Genomic DNA, 10,914 nt, shown 5'->3' with positions numbered 1-10,914 from the left:
AAAATAAAAAATAAATAAAAATAAAAATAAAAAAGTAATAAAAATAAAATATTATAAAAAAAAAACTTGAAGTGAAAAGAATTCATTGCTCTGTTCATGTACTTTTCTTTATTTCTTTATAGAAAGGTTGAATTAAAAATATGTTTATTAATAAATAAAAATAAAAATAAAAAAGTAATAAAAATAAAATATTAAAATAAAAAAACTTGAAGTGAAAAGAATTCATTGCTCTGTTCATGTACTTTTCTTTATTTCTTTATAGAAAGGTTGAATTAAAAAATATATGTTTATTAGCCATTTGTGTTTCCTATTTGGGGAGTTTTCCCCCTTGTTTGGGGCTTTAATAATGAACATACACATTTTTTAAGGCCACTCTGGAAATATATACTGATTATGGACTTGGTTGTTAGGCTCTTGATTTAGATATATTTATTCTGTGATTTCTTCAGAGCAACATTTTTTACCTGCTCTGAGGCAAAGTGTATAGGGAAAGATTTGAGTCTGAAGAAATTCCCTTAGTAATTAATACTCAACCAGATTTTCCTCCCTTGCCAGAAGCAAGATGGAATGTCTCAAGGAGAGGATTTCTAAACATAAAATGCAATGAGATTTTTAACAAAGTATTTTAAATGGAATGGAGGCAGAAACGAAAACATCTTGATGGAGTTAGAAAGTATCTACACATTTATGAAGAAACAAAGCGGGCAGATGACATTGTTCAAAATCCAAGAATTAGAGCAATAAATCCATGTACCATAACGATATAAACACAAATGTCCCGAAATGATCAAATCTGTCTCATGGTAACTTGTGGTTTTGAAAACATTTCTTACTTGTTCATTTTCCTTATTTCAGAAGCAGGGTGACACTGAGAAATATCAAGTTCAATAGTCAACACTGAAAGTCAAGTAAGCATTTCAGCCTCCTCCTTCATGTAGTGTTATCAATTATCCATTTTCGTGATAAAAATTTTTTAATACTGACAAATTTTCAAGAGACAAGACTAAATTCTGTACTGGAATTCCTCAAGCTTGAGCTCTAGCCAGAAGTGAAATTTTGTTTTGGAAAATCTGAGGAAATAAGCTCAGTTAATTTTGAAAAGTGGAAAGAAGGATCCTGACATACCACTCACTTCTTCAGACATATTATTTAACCTAGCACATTCCTCACAGCAGCTGCTCCAAATCTTCTCCACTTTCCCCAAACCCTCCTAGGCTGTGGAAGACAGAGGCTGGATGACTTTGCTCATTCAAGTTCCTCCACATCTCCAAACACTCCCATCTCTACTCCTACTCAATTATACAGTAAGTTCTTCTAAGGGCACTTGGCTTTCTTGCCATTATATTCCCTTTGTTGTAGCACAAAGCAGTGTCTAGTTCACAGGCATGGGTCAATAATTAAGATTTTTTTTACATAAAAAGGGCAAAATCAACTAAACAACATGGACTTCAGATTTTATCTGCGGTCAGAACCTGCCTGAAGCCTCTTGACTTGGAAAAAATGAACTGAGAAAGATCACAGCAGAGTGCTTCACACAGGGCTAGGTTGGCATCTGGTTCTACTGTTCCTTAACTGGGTGATCTTGGACAAGTTGTTGAACTTCTCAATGTCCCATCCCACTATTTTTCAGATACTTTGTTTATTAAAATGAAAATAATAACAATTCCTGCCTCATAAAGCTTATAGTAAGATTAAATGAGCAAGTACTGAAAATGGAAGCTTGGTAAACTGTTTTCCTAATCTCTTTATATTGTCTGCAGGTGAGCCTCAGTTGAAAAAAAAAAGGAAAGTATGTGTTGAAGGAGAGCTAGGAGGAATTGTTTCTTGGCTCCTTTACCCAGATTTTTTAACTTGTCCATCTCTGGTGCCAAGAAAATATGCCCCTTCCCCATTTCACAGACAGAGGACAGAACAAATGACCTCTGCTTCACTTTCCCATGGAATTCTGGGTACCATATCTGCTTCTCTGTTTCTCATAGAACCTACCTCCGTGTTGACTTTGGGTGTACTTAATGTCTTTGAAATTGAATTGCTTGAATTGTTAGGTCTTTTCTCATGAATAAACTCTAGACAAGTTGTTTCTTCTGAACTTATCTGTTCACATCCTAGAGAGCATTTTTTTTTTTAATTTGCAAATTCTAAAGCTTCTGACATTCCTATCAGAACATAACTCAGTCACAAAGATTTCAAGGCAGAATAATTAATATATGTTGATTGTTCACTCAGAAAAGATTTATTAGATGCCTGCTGTACTTTTTTCAAAAATAAGACAGCACATGTTTAGATATAGAAGAAATTGTTTGCTTTCCCCCCTGATATCCTTTAATACTAATGAGGTCACTTTTTTGTGTTCTAAAATAATGTCTGACTATAGCGACATCTACTGGTAAAATTGAGCACTAAACCAAGGGGATCGTGAGTTTATAGACTTAAAGCTATTTTGACAATTCTTTTTTCCCTACAGTGTAGTCCAGGCAGACATCCAAATCAACATTCTTTGATAGTGAGAACTAAGCCACTTCATTAAAATCACTTTCCTGTAAATGATTAAAAGGTTATATGTTTGAAATACTATTCCTATCTTTGCTGAAATATTACAGACCAAGCTGCCAGGCAACCTTTTGAGAGGACCGTATATAAGAAAGTGCACATAACCTTAAAAAATATTGCATTACAGTAACTCATATTGAACTGAAAGTCTAGGAGCCATAACCAACATAGCATTGCCTTTAACTGATAGATTTCAGGGCATTCCAGCTCGCAAATGAATCATTAAAAGTTAATTTGTGTGCCAATTTGGAATTTTGTCATATATAGTGCCAGTGGTTAGATTCTTAAGTATCCATCAATAGTTCTTTCTTTCTTTTTTTTCAAATTCTCACTGGAGGATAGGCTTAGAGAGGAAGAGAGAGAGAGAGAGAGAGTCGAGAAAAATCAGTCGATTGCCTTCACACACACTCCATGACCAGGAATCAAACCCACAACCCAGGCATGTGTCCCGACCTGGAACTTTTCAAGTGCACAGGACAATGCCCAACCCATTGAGCAACTCCAGCCAGGCAATAGCTCATTTTATACAACATAATTGAAATAATGTGAATGTGCCAAAAAGGAATAAGGGGGGGGGGGAGAGATACAAAATAATGCTTTTGTAATATCAGTAAATAATTAGAATGTTTTTAAAAAATTAAAATAAAGTTTTTAAGTAATGGATTTTTTTATTACCTTGAATTCAGGGGGGAGAAATGACTATAATTGTCTAATGGTTTCTAGTTTACAAAGTGTTAACTACCTCTGGTAGTACCTGACCTTTGTATTTCTGTGTAATCAGTTTTAACTTTTCCTTCATTTCTAATTTTATTTATTTTAGCCCTCTCTCTTTTTCTTGGTAAGTCTAGCTAAAGGTTTGTCAATTTTGTCTATCTTTTCGAAGAACCATGTCTTAGTTTCATTGATCTTTCCCTGTTTTTTTCTAGTCCTTATTTCATTTATTTTCATTCTGATCTGTACTATTTCCTTGCTTCTATTAACTTTGGACTTCGTTTGCTCTTTTTAAAATTCATTTAGGTGTAAAGTTAGATTGTTTGAGATTTTTCCTGTTTCTTTTTTTAAATTTTATTTTATTGCTTAAAGTATTACAAATAGTAGTACATATGTCTTCCCCCCCCCCCCCCCATTTTCCTGTTTATTGAACTAGGCCTGTATTGCTATAAGCTTCTCTCTTAGAACCACGTTTGCTACATCCCATAAATTTTGGTATGTCATTTTTCTGTTTTAATTTGTCTAGAAATTTATTTCTCCTTTGATTTCATTGATGACCCATTGGTTGTTCAGTAGCATGTTATTTAATCTCCACAGTTTCAGTTTTTTTCCAGCTTTCTTCTTATGATTGATTTCTAGTTTCATACCATTGTGGTTGAAAAAGATGCTTGGTATGATTTCAGTCTTATTGAATTTATTGAGACCTGTTTTGTGGCCTAATATGTGATCTATTCTGGAGAATGTTCCATGTGCATTTGAGAAGAATATGTATTCTGTGGTTTTGGGCTAGATATTCTGTATATATCTATTAAGTCAATTTGGCCTAATGTGTCATTTAAGACCAATGTTTTCTTAATTGATTTTCTGTCTGGATGATCTATCCATTGTTTAAGTGTGTTATAGTCCCCTCCTATTATTGTATTGCTATCAGTTTCTCCCTTTGGGTCTATTAATATTTGCTTTCTATATTTTGGTGCTCTTTGATGTTGGGTACATATCCTATCTAATAAAGAGGGAATATGCTAATTGACCCTCACACCATTGCAAAGATGGCAGCGCCCACAGCCAATAAGGAGGGAATATGCTAATTGACTGCCCCACCCTCAAAGATGGCAGTGCCCACAGCCAATAAGGAGGGAATATGCTAATTGACTGCCACTCCCTCAAAGATGGCGGTGCCCACAGCCACAAGATGGCGGCACTCAGTCCCCTCAGTCCCGCTGGGGCAGCAGGCACGTGGCAAGGCCTGGGGACGGGCCCGGTCGCTCTGTGTGCCTGCCTCCAGAGACCTCCAGTCCCCTCAGCCCCCCAGCTGCCAGGACCACCCAAGACTCAGGTAACCAGGGCCGGCCAAGGCTTGCGCTGCTGACAGTGGCAGCAGCAGAGGTGTGATGAGATGTCATCTTCCCCTGATCGCCGGGTCACTTCCTGCCCCTGAGGGCTCCCGGACTGTGAGAGGGGGCAGGCCAAGCTGAGGGTCCCCCCATCCAGTGCATGAATTTTCATGCACCAGGCCTCTAGTATATTTATATTTTATCCTCTTGCTGGACTGACCCTTGATCATTATGCAACTCCCTTCTTCAACTTTTATTGCAGTCTTAGTTTTAAAGTCTATCTTAAGATTAATAATGCTATACCATTTCATTTGCATGAAATACCTTTCTCCATCCCTTCACTTTCAGTCTGTGTGTGTTCTGACTTCTGAAGTTTTTTATAGTAAGCATATAGATGATTCTTATTTTTTTATACATTCAGCCATTCTAGGTTTTTTGATTAGAGAATTTAAATTAAAGTAATTATTGATAGTTATGTACTTATTGCTATTTTGTTAAGTATTTTATGGTTGTTTTTATAGTTCCTCTCTGCTCCTTTTTTCTTCTTTTGTCTTGCCTTTCGGTTTGATGACTTTGTTTAGTGTTATGTTTACCTTCCTTTTTCATTTTCTTTTATGTATTAACTATAAGTTTTAAAATTTCATTTTTAATATTTTTTTATTGATTTCAGAGAGGAAGGGAGAGGGAGAAAGAGAGATAGAAACATCAGTGATGAGAGAGAAGCATTGATTGGCTGCCTCCTGCATGCCCCCTACTGAGGATCAAGCTCACAACCCGAGCTCGAACCAGGGACCCTTCAGTCCACAGGTTGATGCTCTATCCACTGAGCCAAACCAGCTAGAGCTACTAGTTTTTGCTTTGTGGTTGCCTGAGGTTCACATATACATCCTATGTATATCCCAGGCTATTTTAAGTTGATAGCAACTTAACCTTTTGTGGTCCCACATCGAGGCTGACTCAACAGACCAGGCGCTAGTAGCAGGTCTAAAGTCGAGCTGAGTTGGTGATTGAGCTAATTGGCAACTTCCACCAGGGAACTACTGCAACCAAGAGAGGAAGGACTTCCAATTCGGACCAGACTGTTTGAACTCCAAAAATAAAATTGGACTGCAAAGGGTTAAATTGGAACATTCCAAATCTCTATATTTTTACTTCCTGCACATTTTATGTTTTTGATGTCACATTTTACATATTTTTATTTTATGTATCCCTTAACTAGTTGTGGTAGTTTTAGTTAATTTTACTACCATTGTTTTTGATCTTCATATTAGCTTTACAAATGATTAATATACTATCTTTACTATACAGGGTGGGCAAAAGTAAGTTTACAGTTGTTTGTATGGAAAATAATACAATAATTAATAAATAATACTATAAGAATAAACCGTTTCATGTATTCACAACTGTAAACCTACTTTTGCTCCAACCTATGTGTGTGTGTGTGTGTGTGTGTGTGTGAGATTTTTACTTTCATATGTTTTGTTGTTATTAATTAGTGCCATTTCTTTTCAGCTTAAAGAAGTCTTTTAAACATTTCTTGTAAGGCAGTTTAGTGGCAATGAACTCCTCTAGCTTATGCTTATTTAAAAAACTCTTTATGTCTCCTTCAATTCTGAATAATAACCTTGCCAGGTAGAGTATTCCTAGTTGGAAATTTTTTTTCCCCTCACTTTAAATTTGTTATGTTACATCCTCCTGGACAGCAAAGTTTCTGCTGAAAAATCTGCTGATAGCATATTGGGGTTTCCCTTGTAAGTAGCATGTTGTTTCCTCCTTGCTACTTATAGGATTCTCTCTTTATCTTTAACTTTTAACATTTTAATTATAATGTGTCTTGGTGTGGGTCTCTTTGGGTTCATCTTATTTGGAATTCTCTGGGCTTTCTGGACCTGGCCATCTGTTTTCTTCCCCCGATTAGAGTTTTCAAACATTATTTATTCAAGTAAGTTTTCTGCCCCCTTTTCTCTCTTTTCTCCTTTTGTGAGCCTTCTAATGCAAATTATATTCTACTTGATGTTGACTCATAGGCCCTTTAATGTATCTTTACTTTTTAAAATGCTGGGGGTTTTTTTCTGCTTTGTTGGATAAGCTCCATTGCTTTGTCTTTCAGCTCACTGATTTTTCTGTCTGTTTCATCCAGCCTGCTGATGAATTGTTAGTGTATTTTTTTCAGTTTAGTTATTCTATTCTTCAACTCTGACTTCTGTTTGGTACTTTCTTATAGTTTATCTTTGTGTTCATCCATTCTACTCCTGAATTCACTGAGTGTCTTTATGAACATTACTTTGAACTCTATCAGAAAGATTACTTATCTCCATTTCATTAAGGTCTTTTTATGATGCTTTGTCTTAATCTTGCATTTGGAACATATTCCTTTTTCTCCTCATTTTAGTTGACTCTGTGTTTGTCTCTATGTATTAGGTGAGACAACTGTCTCTTCTTGTCTTGCAGGAGTGGCATTTTGTAGGAAATGTTCTGTGGGACTCAGAAGTGTAATCCCCCCTAACCACCAGAGTCAGGTGTTCTAGGGACATCCCCTGTGTGGGTTGCTCGTGCCTACTAGCTGTGGTGGGGTTATGGCTGCAGCATTGGGTGCGTTGGGGGGGGGGAGGGGCATTCACCTGGCTGTGGCATGGGGGTGGGTGGAGCATATCCACTGGCACTAGCAGGTTAGATAGAGTGCCAAAATGGCATTTTTCCAGTGCCAGCACTAGCAAGGTAGAATGAGATTGCAAAAATGGCACCCACCAGTGCCTCCATCCCAGGAGAGATCCCAGCAGGTTCTTTTCTCTCTGGAAGATGCTTTAAGACTAGTAAGTGGGTCTTTTTCACTTTTAGTGTAGATCAGTGGTCCTCAACCTGTGGGTCGCGACCCCTTTGGCGGGCGCACAACCCTTTCATAGGGGTCACCTAAGACCATCCTGCATATCAGATATTTACATTATGATTCATAACAGTAGCAACATTACAGTTATGAAGTAGCAACGAAAATAATTTTATGGTTGGGTCACAACATGAGGAACTGTATTTAAAGGGCCACTGGTGTAGATGTTTTTAAACTGTTACTTTTGCACCGAGTCCTGGGGTGAGTGAGTCTGTGTGCAAGCCCTTTAAGAGCAGGTTCTCCATTCCCTACAGTTTTATAATTCTCCTAGATGTAATCCCTATAGGGTTTCAGAGGTGCCTAATGTGGGACAAAAACCCCTAGTTCCCCAGGGAAAAGTTCCATATTTTTGAGATCCTTTCTGATTGTGGCTCACCATACCTGGGGTAGGGTTTTTAGCAAGACCATGTTTCTGCCTCTCCTACCCATCTCAGTGAGTCCCTTTTAACTTTTGTTGTGGAGATACTGTTCATCCAATTTTCAGGTCATTTTTTATTGCTGTTTGTTTTAAATCCTCACCCAAGGATATTTTCCCATTGCTTTTTAGAGAGAGTGGAAGAGAGAGGGAAAGACAGAGAGAAATATTGATGTGAGAGAAACACATTGATTGGTTGTCTCCTGCGTTAGCCCCAACAGGGCCCATGCCAGGGAGGAGCCTGCAACCGAGGTACATGCCCTTGACCGGAATTGAACCCAGGACCCTTTGGTCTACAGGCCGTCGCTCTATCCACTGAGCTGAACTGGCTAGGACTTTCAGGTCATTTTTTGGAAAAAAAATATTCTGTATGTAGTTGTAATCTTTTTATGTCCATGGGAAGACATGAGTTCAGAATCTTCCTCTGCTGTCATCTTGAACTGCCCTCTCACAATATTTTTGTTTGTTTGTTTGTTTTTTATTGCTTAAAGTATTACAAAGAGTAGACATATGTCTCTTTTTTTTTCCCCTTGATCTTCCCCCAGCCTCCCCTACCCCCCAGTGTCTTGTGTCCATTGGACAATATTGTTTTAATAGTGATTCAATCAAAAGAGAAAACATTAAAATTGAATAAAAGATTTTAATTAATTTTTATTTTGGTGGAGAAACTAATGCACAAGTGTGTAATATTAAATTTCCAGTGTAAAAAATTAAGGGATAAAACAGTTGGGAGAGTTGAGAAAAGAATGATAGTTAAAGAAGAAACAAGTGCTCAGGTGTACCAAGAGAGAAGGAGAAGAATTTAAGGAAAGTTTTATTTAATCTGATTTAATTGGAAGAAATTTGAGCATATTTATGTGTTGAGGGCATGGAGCTAGAATAGAGGAAGTACCTAGTAGTTGAAATTATACCAGAGAGAAGCAAAATCCAATATATATGAGAAAAGATTGAATCTTAAGCAGTGGTTTTTATGTTTCATACCAGAGGCCCGGTGCACAGATGCGTGCATGGGCGTGGAGAGGGGTTCCCTCAGCCTGGCCTGTGGGGATCGGGACAAAACCAGCTTTCCAACATCCTCCTAGGGGTCCTGGATTGCAAGAGGGTGCAGGCCAGGCTGAGGGACCCCACCTGTGCATGAACGGGGCTGGGGAAGGACTGCGGGAGGGCTCCAGGGCATGTCTGGCCCATCTCATCCAGTCCCAATTGGCAGGACCCCTGCAGCAAGCTAACCTACCGGTCAGAGCATCTACCCCCTGGTGGTCAGTGTATGTCATAGGAACTGGTCAAACAGTTGAACAGTCGGACACTTAGCATATTAGGCTTTTATTATATAGGATACCATTAATTTTTTTTAATTAATAAAAGTGGAGGACCAATATAAGATTGTCAACTTTTATATTTACCAAGTGAGGACATTAAAAAAAATTAAAGATAAAATCATCCAAATAATGGCTACTCATTATAACCATCATTTTACAAATAAAAGTATTTAAACTCTAAACACAGAAAAGCTATAATGTAAGCATTTAATAAATATAGCATGATGTTCTCATTTCATTGAGACTGTTTATATGGACTCTAGCTTTGGGGATTAGTCATAATTAAGCCCATATAAGCATCTGTGTCTGCCCTGGTAGCTTGTGTGGAGTCCGCTAGAGCAGGATGTCCTCTCAAACACACCTTGCATGGTTGCATAATCCTGTTTCCTCCATTGTGACCTTCACTCTTCCTATGTCTTGTTTCCCTTTGTCCTCATAGTTAATCTAGGTAATTCTTGACCTGGATCCAGGTTCCAGTTCCTCCTCCTCCCAAGGGCAACCTTACAGATGGGAGCGATAGCACCCACTTCTACTTGCTTATTGAAATTGCATGCATATCAGCCAAGCTTATGATTGCTCTTATATCACCAATTCTGCCATTTGTTAATGTTCAAACTCACTTATCTCCTTCTGGTTAGTGTTGCTTTCCTTTTCATCTTATTCATGCCCTCTCATTGCTTCTCAGAGAATTTTTTTGGCTAGGGAAATTTATTACTACCTCATTGCTGCATCTCTAATTTGCATTCAGAGGGAATGGCAGGCTTGGTTGCATACCTTACTGGTGGTATTAGTGCTGTTCCTCTGGGCTTAGGTTCTTCCCTGCTTCACTACCTTTGGGTTAAAGTCCAGAACAAATCATCTTCTCATGTTTGTAAATGGAAAGCATATGACTTTACACAAGTTTATTAAACTCTCTACGTCTTATCTTCTTTTAAAAAGAAAAAGGACATCAATTTCATAAGGTTATTCCAAGGACCAAATGAGAGAAATGTGTAAAAAATTTTGACATGTTCTGGCACATAGCAGGGCTCAAGAAATGGTGGTTATTATTATAACCCCTCTTTTCCTCCCAGCACTTTGTAGAATTGGGCTGTCCAACATGGTAACTACTAGCTACATGTGGCCATTGAGCACCTGAAACGTGGATGGTCTCAAATAAGATGTGCTATGACTGTAATATCCACACCAGACTTTGAAAGTTTAGTGTGACAAAAAGAATGCACAGTATCTTACAAATAATTTTCATATTGATTACATTTTGCAATGATAATATTTTGGATATATTAACTTAAATAAAATATGTTATTAAAATTAATTCCACACATTTCCTTTTACATAATTTAATAAGGTTACCAGGAAATTCAAAATTATAAATTGTCTTTGTCAGCTTGGGCTACTATTACAAAATACCATGGACTGGGTGGCTTAAACAACAGATATCTATTTTTATAGGTCTGGAGGCTAGGAAGTCCAATATCAAGATACTGGCAGAATTGGTTCCTGGTGAGGGCCCTCTGCCTGGCTTGCAGATAGCCACCTTCTTGCTGTATCTTTACATGGAGAGAGAGAGAGGGCTCTGGTTTCTTTCTCTTCTTATAAGGACACTAATTCTATAGGGAGGGCTGCATCTTAATGACCTCATCTAAAGTAATTACCTCCTACCAATCAAAAAAATGGGCAAAGCACCTAAATAGACACTTT

The 10,914-nt window shown here is 37.7% G+C and overlaps 1 long non-coding RNA gene across 1 annotated transcript in view; it reads left to right on the top strand.

Moving 5' to 3' along the window:
- LOC106724373 overlaps positions 1 to 10,876 on the top strand; it is a 15,186-nt gene extending 4,310 nt beyond the window's left edge. Inside the window, exon 3 of the long non-coding RNA XR_001360143.1 lies at positions 10,705 to 10,876. This is a non-coding gene — a long non-coding RNA (uncharacterized LOC106724373). The remainder of the gene's footprint in view (positions 1 to 10,704) is intronic.
- Positions 10,877 to 10,914: the final 38 nt, after the last annotated feature.

The sequence above is a fragment of the Myotis brandtii genome, unplaced genomic scaffold (assembly GCF_000412655.1).
Source record: "Myotis brandtii unplaced genomic scaffold, ASM41265v1 scaffold810, whole genome shotgun sequence".
In the NCBI taxonomy this organism is placed as follows: domain Eukaryota; kingdom Metazoa; phylum Chordata; class Mammalia; order Chiroptera; family Vespertilionidae; genus Myotis; species Myotis brandtii.
Note: the sequence above shows the minus strand (reverse complement) of the source record. Positions and strands in the feature narration are given on the sequence as shown.